Below are 14460 nucleotides of genomic sequence, written 5' to 3'. Positions count from 1 at the left end.
TGATGGTTACTTGTGTTTAAATGTTGCCCAAAGGTCATTTAAATACATGTATGAAAGTTTATATAATATTATTTGAATCTGTATGATAGTATTTTCAAAGCACTAATTGGTAAACATATGTATAAATGTTGCAGTATCTCCAAATATGTTTGCATCTGCTGACTCTATTGTAAAGTTCAATGGGCTTAATTATGATCAGTGGGCCTTAAAGATCCAGTATACACTGGGTATAATGGCATTGGACATTACCATCCTAACAGATGAGGAACCAAAAGCCATTAAAGATGATAGCTCCGAAGCCGAAAAGTGTCGTTATCAGGCTTGGGAGAAATCTAATAGGCTGGCTTTAAACCTTTGAGGATGACAATGGCTGATAACATTAAGCCTTCTGATACCGTCGTTTTGTATCAAAATTAAATTTATAATCCAAACTAAAACTATAGCTAGTGATAGTAAGGCTCGAACCACAGAGAGACAAGATCAATTCTATTTGCTATTTTCAGTCTATTGAAGTAACAATTGTGGGGGGGGGGGGTGGGTTGATTGATTCTCTAATAACTACAGAAAATTAAATGAAGTTTAAGTAGATAATAAAAGGTAGCTAGGAATTCCGGTTCACCATGGCTTAAGGGTCAGTCTAGTAAAGTCAAGGTCTGTCCAATACCGTCTCAGGATGTCAAATAGGTCGTCTAAGTCCCTATTCAAATTAAGCCTTTCGGTCTCTTTTCCACCCTAGAAAGAAACTAAATTACTTTCGCTCTATAGTCCTTCCAATTACTTGTAAGAAATATAACTCCGCTAATTTCTCAATCTAGCAAAGGGGTAAAATCTTACAGCAATAAATAAGACCGGTACGGGTTCAACCTAGACTTAATAAAATCATCTCATGACGCCATGGATTCCCTAATTCCTAGCAAAGAAGTTTTACCTACGCATGATTAAGACTATAACAATTGCAAACTTAAAGACATACAATGAAATTGACATAATTGAATTGAAAATTAAATAGAGGATTAAAACTGAATTACGTGAAAATAAATTGGTAACAACAAGAATTAAAAAGACAAGAATAAAGGAAGATTGAAATTAAATTAAAGCTTACTAAGGAAATTGATGAACAAACAATTAATTCGAATCCGTGCCTCCACTTCGTGTCTCCAACACTAGATCTCAAAATTCAGTTCTTGAATAATAAAAAGCATAACCTAAATTATTGTTGCGTACTACTGATAAACGTTCTGCCCATCAGATAAATTACAAGTGGGCTTTCAAAAGACAAATGCATAAAAGACCCACAGCTTCGCGATCTGGTCGATCGACCAAGTGGCACGGTCGATCGACCAGCCAGTACAGTGCTGTCTCTTCTGCTGAACTTCCACGGTCGATAGACTGGAGGTGTTGGTCGATCGACCAACTACGCTGTGCAGTAACTTCCTTTTCTCTTCCAATCAGCCTCTTCACTCCATGCACGTATACCAAGGTGAACAAGTCCGAACTCCCATCTTCCAAATTTCCATAAAGTTGCCTCCGGAGGACGATTTAAGCTTGATTTAGCTCACTTCCACTCATTCCTACAATAAATCATAGAATTCCAAAGTAAACCGTTTCGGGAGAAATAATAGCTTTAAGCTAACAAATACGCATAGAAATACGTGCCAAAACTGCGAATAAAGTGTATAGAATATGCACGTATCAAATCTCGCCAAACTAAACCTTGCTTGTCCCTAAGCAAGCACTATGACCCGACTAAAAACCTTTAATGGAACGGATTTCATGCTCAGAGCTAATACAAACCATCATACCCAAACAATTTAATGCAGCTATTAACATCCAAGTATCTTGTCAAATGCAAACGAGTTGAACATGTTAAAGAATTTGCAAAACCTTCGACCTTGCAAGACTCGTATATATCGGACTCTCACGGGTCGCTCATTCGCTCATTTAAGTACAAGGTAAGATATATTGTGCAAGACAGAAGAGTGATAAAAATAAGACTCTCACCTATCTACGACCACTAAGAACATACCTGCAATCTAACATGAATAAAGTCTCTACAACCGTACATATGCATTCCAACCATTTAATGACCATGACACACGCCGAGGCAATTTTGGAATTGTGAGGCTAGAGGTAAAAAGAGGCTAAAATGAATTTGGGAAAGAGGGGTTAGGCCGAGCTAATAACCACTAAACCAAATTATAAGCAAATCCATTTCTTACTTCTACTTATCAAAAATAACACCAATGCTCAAATATCATAAGCATAGAACTCACAATTCTCCAATAAAATAACAATTCCCCAAATAATATGAATAGCACATGGGAATTAAGAAATCACCATCCGAAAATCATTTTAAACATGTGATCTCTCTTTTTTTTTCTTTCATTTTTTTTTCTTTTTTTTTCTTTTCTGACTTCCTTTTGTTTGTTTTTTTCAATTCCTGGACTGGCAGTCGATCGACCAACAACATCAGTCGATCGACCACCCCTGCTGGCCAGTGCTCTTCTGCCCAGTTCAGTCTCTTTTTTTTTCTCTTTAATTTTTTCACTTCATTTTTTTTCAAATCATAGCTTCCCTTCATTTCCCAACAAATCATCCAACAAGATAATAAGAACCAAATCGCAAGACAACATTCCTGAATTACTACCTTTACTAGCTCGACTAGGGTGGCTAAATTTAGTATGTAGCTAAATGGGACAAAAAGGGAAAATTTGGCTTTGTGAGGTTCATGGGTAAAATGAGAAAGGGGAACCTCTACCACACGTGTCAACAAACCACGGACCCGAATGCATATAGGTATCAAGTAGACTAGACTCATGCTTATGCAAATTAATGTGACATGCCTTATAAGGAGAAACTACTCTCATTCCTACATGAAATCGTTCATGAATGTCACCGATTTATTAAGCTTTATCCTTAGAAATTTAAGTAGCTTGCCAATATTGAGTCAAGTCTATTCGTTTAGCAAAATTCCAACAAAAACTCGTAGACTATGCAAGTGACATACTTGGAAATGTTTAAAGTGCAAGGAAAGGGCAATGAGACAATATGTAATGCAAACTCATCATTGAAATCCTTCCGTTCCGACTCGACCTAAATGCGAAAGTAAACGTGATGTTTGTTTTTGAATTTTTGGTGGTTTTTCAATTTTTTTTTTTTTTTGAATTGAAAACAAATGCAAGCTGAAATGCAATAAACGAGTGACTAAAATACAATAAAAAACAAATGCAAATGTAATAGACATATGCATATACCCTCCCAAACTAAAACGCACAATGCCCTCATTGTGCTCAGCAGCAAATCACCAACATCAACAACAATAATGGGAAGAATATAAGCAACAACAAAATAAAAGGAAACTAACAAAAAGGGATCGGAAACTCACAAAAGAAGACCTCCCCAAACCAGCCAAAAATGGGGGAGGTCAGAATGCATCTAATCCCCACCGTCATACTCGGGGTTGCTATTCTCATCCTCCTCGGATCCCGAATCATCCTCCTCTTCCGCCTCAGCAGCAGCGGCAGTAGTAGTCGTAGGAGTAGATCTCGTAGCAGGCGGAGGGTATCCGCCCACCGGGGGAACAAAGAAGGACAGGTGAGTCCAGGGACCTCGTGGGAGCATCCCAGTCCCGAGCGTAATCCTCGTAAACTTGGGTACATGGCAAGAGCCATGTCTATCCTGTGCTGATCAAAACTCCTGCACAAGTCACCCAACACACGTGAAACCGCCCTTTGGTCTATGACCACAGGGATAACAATAGGTGTAGGGGGACGAAAAGTAGCCGGGAAACCCGTGGGAGCAGGAGTGGAGGAGGAGGGTGCCTGCGAAGAGGAGGCACGAGCTCCTCTCGAGGTGCTAGCAGTTGTGGTGCCCGCCCTAATATGGAGCCTGTAGCTAGGCAAGGGCGGGCGAGTCGCCCCCAAAACAGTGGTAAGGGGCAAGATGGGAGGGAGGCCAAGGATAGGGATGGGGTCGCAAATGAAAGAAACAATCTTCCACCAACCCCGAGTGTCGACCCATTTCACAGACTTGGCGTATTCAAGGTCCATGAAGCGTGCGTCAGGGTCAAGAGGGGCCTCCTCTCGAGGGAAGACAAGAACTAGACGGTTGGCGATACGAGTCACCAACCCACCACAAACAATAATGGCCAAAGAGGTACCCTCACTTATAGTGTTAAAGTGAGAGGCAGTCAAATAAGCTATGTTATAAATACGGGCTACCCGACTCTCAATGTTCAGATAGCCCGCCAAGATAGACAATTCAATGGTATTAACATTATTTGACTCTTTGCGGCCGAAGATGGTGTTGCCCATCAGCCGGAAGAAATAACGAAAAGGGGGTAAGTGGACGGAAGTGCCAGTCCTCTTAGGGCCGTTCAAGTCAGAGATACACGACCACATTACCCTGTGCACATCAGAAGGTCCCGAGGTGTTACCCTCGAAACAAAGACCCAAATAACCAGCAAATTCGGCCAATGTCAAGGAGTAGGTGACATTAAACAGCCGAAAAGAAATGCAAGTGCTACTCCTATTAGCTTCAAAAGAAGCCTGGTCAAAAGCAAAAGACGAGAAAAACTCAAGGGTTAGAGTGTAGTAGGTGAACTCAGCCATGTCCACCAGTCCCGACATCCCTGTCCCATTTAGCAGAGACACGACAGATTCAAGACACCCTAGTTTCTCTAAAGTTGGCTTATCAATAAAACGAGTTACCTGAACTTTTATTTTTTCAACCAAGGTAATAAATTTGGCTCTCTTAGTAGAGGTAGAGAAAGTCACCTGCGGATAGTCAGGTAGGCTATCCGTAGTTGCCTCGATCATTAACGGCGGACCCCGCGGCCGTTTAGCTGCTCCTTGACTGGACTGCCCACTGAAGATCGTCTGCTTACCTTTTGTCATTGTTGCTTCCTACAAATTTAACAAATCAACAACTAGCTTCCCATAATTTGAACAATGAAAATTTATAAACCCCAAACAAAATCAGAAATCGAACACGAAATTAGGGTTTCGAAAATTTGGGGAAAACGGAATTAAGCTTCTCTTAGTTGCTAAGATGGCTTAAAAATCAAAGGAATAGGATAGCAAAGGCAATTAAAGCACAAATTCGAAAAGAAATTAGCCCTAAATCGATTTTCCCCATATCGATTTTTTCGATACAATGTGACATTGCTCGAAATTTGGGCCTAGAAATTCAGCGAGAATCGAATTTAAAGGATGAAAAGAGGATTAGAGACATACCTTTGATGAGAACTTGGAGATTTGAACAGGAAAATCGAAATTAAAGGGTAGAGTAGCAAGAATCGCGAAAAGGGGAAAAAACTAGGGTTTCTCTGATTTTTGATTAAATGAGTATGAATGAATGAATGAGGTAGAAATTAGAACTTCCCTATTAACTTGCCCTCTGATGTCGCGTGGTGGTCAATCGACTATCTGACCCAGTCGATCAACCAGTCTTCCCTTTTAACAGTTTCTGACTTTTCCTCTTCAGTCGATCGACTGATGCACATGGTCGATCGACTGCATGTGCTGGCAATTAATCTCAAATACGTCAAAGATTTATTTTTCCACTTCAATTTCCCGTCTTTCTCTCATCGACATCCAGTAGATCATCCTACGCACTTTGCATAAAATAATTACCTGCAAACATTCTCAAAGGCGCACGTCTTTCCACAAAAGTAATTGCTAATTAAAATGAATTAATCTAAGGCTCCTAATGCAAAATAATGAAATAAAACTGTAAAGTTCCTAATTACAAAAAATTACAAGCCGGGTTGCCTCCCGGTTAGCGGTGGTTTAAGAGGTCCCGCACGACCTTCTTACCTCAATTCGCAGCTTCTAAAATTGGGTCAAAGTATAGTACTTCGACCTGCCCAACAAATTCGTCTGCAACGTGATAGTGTTTCACGTATTGACCATTCACTTTTAATCGGTCTCCAGATGAGGTCTCCAATTCAACTGATCCGAATTTTGTAACTGCTGTGACCGTATAAGGAACAGTCCACCTGGATTTCAGCTTACCAGGAAATAAACGGATACGAGCATTAAAAAGAAGTACCTTATCGCCAATATGGAACTCGCGCCTAATGATTCTCTTGTCGTGCCAGCGCTTCGATTTCTCTTTGTAGATCCTAGCATTATCATAGGCCAACAGCCTAAATTTCTCTAGCTCATTTAGCTGTGTCATACGTTTCTCACGAGAGAGGTTAGGATCCAAATTCAAATCACAAATAGCCCACCAAGACTTACGCTCCAACTTAACCGGTAAATGACATGTCTTACCATAAATCAATCGGAATGGTGACATCCCAATTGGCGTTTTAAACGCGGTCCTATAAGCCCATAAGACATCATCTAACTTAAGACTCCAATCTTTCCGTGATTTAGAAACAACTTTAGCTAACATTTCTTTTAATTCTCTATTAGAAATCTCAACTTGACCACTGGTTTGGGGGTGATACCCAAACCACTACGATGTTGGACACCGAATTTAGTCAACATAGCACAAAGTTGTTTTTCTTTAATATGCATACCTCCGTCGCTAATGACAACCCTATGGACACCAAAACGAGGGAAGATTATCTTTTTAAACAGCTTAATCACGGCTTTTGCATCGCAATGAGGGGTAGCAACAGCTTCTACCCATTTGGACACATAATCTACAGCTACGAGGATATATTTATTACCTTGACTGCTCGGAAAGGGTCCTTGATAATCAATGCCCAAGACATCAAAAATCTCGACCTCTACAATGCCTACTTGTGGCATCTCATGTCTCTTTGAAATATTCCCCGATCTTTGACAAGCATCGCACTCAGCAACAAAATTGCGACTATCTGTATGCAAAGTTGGCCAATAGAAACCAGATTGGAGTACCTTAGCCACAGTCCGGGACGGACCATGGTGACCACCATAGGCAGAAGAGTGGCAAGCTTCTAGGATATCCTTCACCTCCCATTGAGGCACACATCTCCGGATAAGACCGTCTGCGCATTCCTTGAAAACATAAGGATCATCCCAAAAGTATTGTCTACCATCATAAGCAAACCGCTTCTTCTACTGCCATGAAAGCTCGGGTGGCATCTTACATGTCACAGTAAAATTAGCAAAATCAGCAAACCACGGAGGTGGATAAGACCCCGAATTAGTAATAGCTAACAGACTCTCATCAGGAAAAGAATCATTAATGGGTAACGAATCCTCCCTTTCTGTCAGCTGCAGACGAGATAGATGGTCAGCCACCACATTCTCTGCACCTTTCTTATCTTTGATCTCCAAATCAAACTTCTGCAAAAGGAGTATCCACCTCAAAAGCCTCGGCTTCGCATCCTTCTTAATAAAGAGAGTCTTCAGCACTGCATGGTCAGTATAAACAATAACCTTAGAACCTAACAAGTAAGACCGAAATTTGTCTAAGGCAAAAACTACAGCTAGAAACTCCTTCTCAGTGGTGTAATAGTTAACTTGAGCCTCATCCAGAGTTCGGCTCGCATAATATATGGCATTCAAAACTTTATTTTTCCATTTGTCCTAAAATCGCACCAATCGCATAATCGCTGGCATCACACATAATCTCGAATGGGAGGTCCCAATCAGGCGGCTGAAGGATTGGCGCAGAAACTAAAGCCTCTTTTAACCTGTTAAAAGCTAAAAGGCACTCGTCAGTAAATTCAAAGACAGCATCCTTAAGGAGCGATTGTGTAAGTGGTTTAGCAATTTTTGAAAAATCCTTAATGAAACGCCGATAAAAACCAGCGTGACCAAGGAAACTCCTCACTCTTTTAACATTCACGGGAGGATGGAATTGCTCAATCACCTGCACTTTTGATTTATCAACATGTATACCCTTATCAGAAATCAGGTGCCCTAACACAACTCCCTCATTGACCATGAACTGACATTTTTCCCAGTTTAAAACAAGATTAACATCAATACAACGCTGCATGAGTTTATCAAGATTAGCTAAATAACGATCAAAGTCATTACCATAAACTGAGAAATCATCCATAAATACCTCCATAATGTTCTCTATATAATCAGAAAAAATCTCCATCATGCACCTCTGAAAGGTAGCTGGGGCGTTACACAATCCGAAAGGCATTCACGGTATGCAAAAACACCCGTGGACAGGTAAAAGTGGTCTTACTCGATCATCCAGGATGAATAGGGATCCGAAAGAATCTGAATATCCGTCTAGAAAACAGAAAAATTTGTTAGAAGCAAGTCTTTCAGTCATTTGGTCAACAAAAGGGGGGGAAATGGTCTTTCTTGGTGGTGACATTTAACCTGTCTCGTAGTCAATGCACATCCGCCAACCTGTTACAACTCGAGTTGGTATTAATTCATTTTCTCATTTTGCACCACAGTGGTCCCTCTTTTCTTGGGACTACCGAATGGGCTAACCCACTTGGAGTTGCCAATCGTATAAATAATACCTGCATCGAGTAGTTTCATCACCTCGGCCATAACAACTTCCTGCATCTTCGGGTTCAGCTTTCGCTGACCCTGTCTGTAAGGCTTGTGACCTTCCTCCAGCTCTATCATGTGCATACAAGTATCAGGGCTGATGCCCTTAATATCATCCAAAGAATAACCTAAAGCTTTTCTGTTTTTCTTAAGCACACACATCAAAGCAGAAAGCTGGTCATCATTAAGCTTAGCACTAACAATAGCTGGGTACTGCTCCGTATCATCTAGAAAAACATACTTAAGATTAGGAGGAAGTGGCTTACGCTCTGGCACCTTTACCTCAACAGCATAGGCAGAATCAGCTTCAATGGTATAGCAAGTATTTACCAAATTTTCGTTGGCCAAGCTTATGAGCATCTCATCTTCTTCCTTTGTGAGCTCGTAGCTTTCCATTGAGGCTACCAAAACATCTAGCTCCTCAAAGATTCTCCATTTGGATTATCTCGCACTCTCATCTAAACGGGTTAGATCGGCTAAGGGATCCTTGGCTAAGGATTCCCTCCGATTATAATTAAATGTACCCACATCAACAATATCAATGGAATAACACATATCATCATCAGCAGGTTCAGTCGCAGTGCGAGCAAGACTGAACTCAATTGTGTCATCCCCTACCTCCAAGGTCAAGACTCCGCGTTTGACATCTCTCACGGACCCAGCCGTATGTAAAAATGTTCTATCTAAGATAATAGGTATCTGACTATCCTCAGCAATGTCTAAAACGATGAAATCGACAGGAATAAAGAACTTACCCACTCGAACGGGTACATCTTCTAAAATTCCTAAGGGTCTCTGAATCGATCTATCTGCCATCTGAAGGGTCATATTGGTCACCTTAAGGTTACCAATATTTAGCTTTTCGCAAACAGAATATGGCATGACACTGACACTGGCCCCTAGATCACAAAGGGCCTTCCTAATTTCGTGGTTACCTATAGTACAAGGAATTGAAAAGCTACCCGGGTCCTTTAATTTAGGTGGTATGTTGATTTGCGAAAGAGCATTACATTCTTCCACAAAAGCAACAGCACCATCATCACGAAAATTTCTCTTACGATTCAAAATGTCTTTCATAAATTTAGCGTAAGAGGGTACCTGGGTAATTAGATCAGTGAATGGAATGGTTACCTCAAGATTCTTGACCATCTCTAAAAACTTACCAAACTTGCGCTCCAGCTTGGTATTCTTTAAACGCTCCGGATATGGGACTGCAACATTGGCCGTAGGATCAGCAATTTTCATCTTCCGAATGTTTAAAATCTCCGTCAAATCGTCACTAGCTGAGGTATGTTGCAATTCAATTGACGAATTTTCGTTCAGCGCTGGAGATCCAGTCAATCGACCATTGAGCTCGGTCGATCGACCACATACACTGGGTTCGAACAGTTTCTGGTCAGAAACTTTGGTCGATCGACTGATGATGTTGGTCGATCGACCACTGGCACTGGGTTCAATTAGTTTCTGGGTCAGAAACATTTTCATCAGAGATTCTGGTAGATCGACTGATGTTGTTGGTCGATCGACCGCTGGTACTGGCAGTAGAGCTCGTTTTCACACCAGAATTCAAGTATGACTTTTCATCATTTTCCGAGCCTTTTCTTGGCTTATCAGGACCATCATATGAAAGACCACTGCGGAGGTGAATTGCATTAAGTGTCTCGATAGGAACCTCACATTTGCTTGAAGAATTGGCGACTTGGTTAGCCGTCAAAATCTCTAACTGCTTTGCAAAATTCCTTGCAGATTCAATCCCAGCTTCTTCTATTTTCGTGACTTGAACCAAAAGAGCTCGGATTATTTCTCTCAATTCCGCGGTCTCATCTGAGTTATGAACAGGAATTTCAATTTCCTTCTCGGAAGCTTTAGAAGTCTCAAGCTTTTCGAGCCGAGCGGTAATAGAAGCTATGAGTGTCGCAACGGCACTCATTTCGTCATTTGGCTTTCGCGAGTTTCCACGTGAACTCCCAAACTCAGCTCTATGGACTGCCATCCCCTCAATAGTATTCCAACCTTTATTTTGACCAGTGTTATTTTGGAACCTACCATTCGCAGCTGCATCCAGGATGACCTTGTAGTCATCATATAGAGAATTGTAGAATAGGTTGCAAAGATACCACTGCTGGAAACCGTGGTGAGGAACAGACCGAACCAATCTCTTGAAACGTCCCCATGCTCCACAAAATTCCTCATCAGATCCTTGCTAGAAATTTGTAATTTGGCTCCTCAAGGCATCAGTCTTTGCGAGTGGGAAGTATTTTTTGTAAAAAGGTAATGCTAGAGATGTCCAATCTGTGACTCTAGCTGCTACCCTATCAAGGTAGCGGTACCAATCTCGCGCAGAATCCTTCAAGGAGCATAAGAACATCATCCCCTTTACTTCATCTTGGGTCACCCCAGCCGGTATAGGTATGGAACAACAGTAGTATGTGAAAATTTCCATATGCTTCAAAGGATCCTCGTCCGGTAATCCAGCAAACTGGTTTCGCTCCACCAAATTGATATAGGAGGAACGGAGTTCAAAATGACCATAAGTAGGGTGGGTAGATCGTATCCCTTTGGAATATGCTGCTCTTATGGCTGAAGATTATCATATATTGTAGTCATGATCGCAAAACTGAGAGTACTCAAGCCTTCCTCTCGAAAATCTGTCTTCTAACTGTGCAAAAGCAAAACTAGAAGTAAGAGTAAGCAACGGCCTCAAGGAACCAAAGTTCCTTGAGACAAGAGAAATAAACTAAAAATAAAGCAAACAGAATTACACAGTCTCCCCGGCAACGGTGCCAAAATTTAATACCGTCGTTTTGTATCAAAATTAAATTTATAATCCAAACTAAAACTATAGCTAGTGATAGTAAGGGTCGAACCACAGAGAGTCAAGATCAATTCTATTTGCTATTTTCAGTCTATTGAAGTAACAATTGGGGGGGGGGAGTGGGGGGGGGAGGGGGGAGGGTTTGGTTGATTGATTCTCTACTAACTACCGAAAATTAAATGAAGTTTAAGTAGATAATAAAAGGTAGCTAGGAATTTCGGTTCACCAAGGCTTAAGGGTCAGTCTAGTAAAGTCAAGGTCTGTCCAATACCGTCTCAGGATGTCAAATAGGTCGTCTAAGTCCCTATTCAAATTAAGCCTTTCGGTCTCTTTTCCACCCTAGAAAGAAACTAAATTACTTTCGCTCTATAGTCCTTCCAATTACTTGTAAGAAATCTAACTCCGCTAATTTCTCAATCTAGCAAAGGGGTAAAATCTCACAGTAGTAAATAAGACCGGTACGGGTTCAACCTATACTTAATAAAATTATCTCATGACGCCATGGATTCCCCAATTCCCAGCAAAGGAGTTTTACCTACGCATGATTAAGACTATAACAATTGCAAACTTAAAGACATACAATGAAATTGACATAATTGAATTGAAAATTAAATAAAGGATTAAAACTGAATTACTTGAAAATAAATTGGTAACAACAAGAATTAAAAACACAAGAATAAAGGAAGATTGAAATTAAATTAAAGCTTACTAAGGAAATTGATGAACAAACAATTAATTCGAATCCGTGCCTCCACTTCGTGTCTCCAACACTAGATCTCAAAATTCAGTTCTTGAATAATAAAAAGCATAACCTAAAGTATTGTTGCGTACTACTGATAAACGTTCTGCCCATCAGATAATTTACAAGTGGGCTTTCAAAAGACAAATGCATAAAAGATCCAGAGCTTCGCGATCTGGTCGATCGACCAAGTGGCACGGTCGATCGACCAGCCAGTACAGTGCTGTCTCTTCTGCTGAACTTTCACGGTCGATAGACTGCAGTTGTTGGTCGATCGACCAACTACGGTGTGCAGTAACTTCCTTTTCTCTTCCAATCAGCCTCTTTACTCCATGCACGCATACCAAGGTGAACAAGTCCGAACTCCCATCTTCCAAATTTCCATAAAGTTGCCTCCGGAGGACGATTTAAGCTTGATTTAGCTCACTTCCACTCATTCCTAAAATAAATCATAGAAATTCCAAAGTAAACCATTTTGGGAGAAATAGTAGCTTTAAGCTAACAAATACGCATAGAAATACGTGCCAAAACTGCGAATAAAGTATATAGAATATGCACGTATCACCTTCTATGCCTAAAACAGAGAAAGCAAGAGAATTCATGCTCAAAGTAAAGGAGTGTTCACAGTTGGATTTAGCTGACAAGTCAATTGTTGGTAGTTTAATGAGTGAGCTTACCACTAAAAGGTTTGACTGGTCTCAACCGATTCATGATCATGTGACACACATGTCTAACCTGGCAGCAAAGTTGAAGACTTTAGGGATGGATGTAAGTGATACTTTCTTGGTCCAATTCATCATTAACTCTCTACCTTATGAGTTTGGCCAGTTTCAGGTGAATTATAACACTATTAAAGATAAATAGAACTATCAAGAGTTAAAAGCCATGCTTATACAGGAGGAGGGGAGATTAAAGAAGATGAATGATCAAGCTGTTCATTTCCTAAGTCATGATGGTACCAGCAGCAGCAAGACTAAACCGAGTAAGAAAGGTAAGAAGGGAAAGTCTTTCTTTAAGGGACCTGAAAGTAAGATCCAGAAAGAAAAGAAGTGTCACTTTTGCAAGAAAACGGGACACTTCAAGAAGGATTGTCCTAAAAGGAAGGCATGGTTCACAATGGGTTCCTTCTCTTTGGTCTTTTCTTCATTCTTCTTTGAAACTTCTTGATTGTTGAGTTCTTCTTCCCTAGAGTTTTGCAGAAAGGTAAACATTATAGTTTAGTTTGCTTTGAATCAAATCTTATAGAAGTACCTAATAATACTTGGTGGTTAGATTCTAGTGCAACTACTCATATTTCTCACATTAAACAGGGATATCGTATGATCCAACCCATAAGAGGAGCTGAATAGTTTGTATCCATGGGAAACAGGATGAAAGCACGCATTGAGGGCATTGGGACTTACAGATTAATCTTAGACACTAGTTGTCATATAGATCTTATAGATTGTCTCTATGTACCTGATTTTGCTCGAAATCTTGTATCATTAAGTAAATTGGATAATTTAGGTTTTAATTTCAAGTTTGGACATGGTGTATTTTCTATGTACCGTAATGAATACTTTTATGGTGGTGGTACTTTGATTGATTCACTTTATAGGTTCAATCTTGATGTTAAATTTTCCGATTCCTTGTTTTGTGTTGAGAGTCAAGGTATTAAACGTAGTGCATCGAATGAATAATCAGCTTACTTGTGGCATCAATGGTTAGGTCATATATCCAAAGAACGATTAACGAGGTTGGTAAAAGATAAAATTCTACCTCAATTGGATTTTAGTGACTTAAATGTGTGTGTAGACTGCATTAAAGGTAAGTAGACTAACATACAGTAAAGAAATCAGCTACAAGGAGCTCTCAGCTATTAGAGATTATACACACGGACATATGTGGAACTTTTGACACTCCTTCGTGGAGTGGTGAAAAGTACTTTATCACTTTTATAGATGATTTATTGCGGTATGGTTTCATTTATCTGTTGCATGAAAAGGCCCATTCTGGGGATGTACTTGAGATATTCATAAATAAAGTGGAAAGGCAGCTAGAAAAGTGAAAATTGTGAGGTCTGATAGAGGTGGTGAGTTTTATGGAAGGTTTACTGAAAATGGACAATGTCCTGGTCCATTTGCAAAGTTACTTGAAAGTAGGGGTATTTGTGCACAGTATACAATGCCCAATACACTTCAGCAGAACGGTGTTGCCGAAAGGCGGAACCGTACTTTAATGGAAATGGTTAGGAGCATGTTAAGTAATTATTCTCTACCTCTTTCACTATGGATTTATGCATTAAAGACTGCAACCTATGTTTTAAACAGTGTTCCTAGCTAGTAAAGCAGTTCCTAAGACTCCTTATGAACTATGGACGGGAAGGAAACTGAGTTTAAGACATCTTCAAGTTTGGGGTTGCCCGGCTGAAGTAAGGTTGTATAACCCAAATAAAAAGAAGCTAGATC

Source organism: Silene latifolia, chromosome Y (assembly GCF_048544455.1).
Source record: "Silene latifolia isolate original U9 population chromosome Y, ASM4854445v1, whole genome shotgun sequence".
Taxonomy (NCBI): domain Eukaryota; kingdom Viridiplantae; phylum Streptophyta; class Magnoliopsida; order Caryophyllales; family Caryophyllaceae; genus Silene; species Silene latifolia.
Note: the sequence above shows the minus strand (reverse complement) of the source record.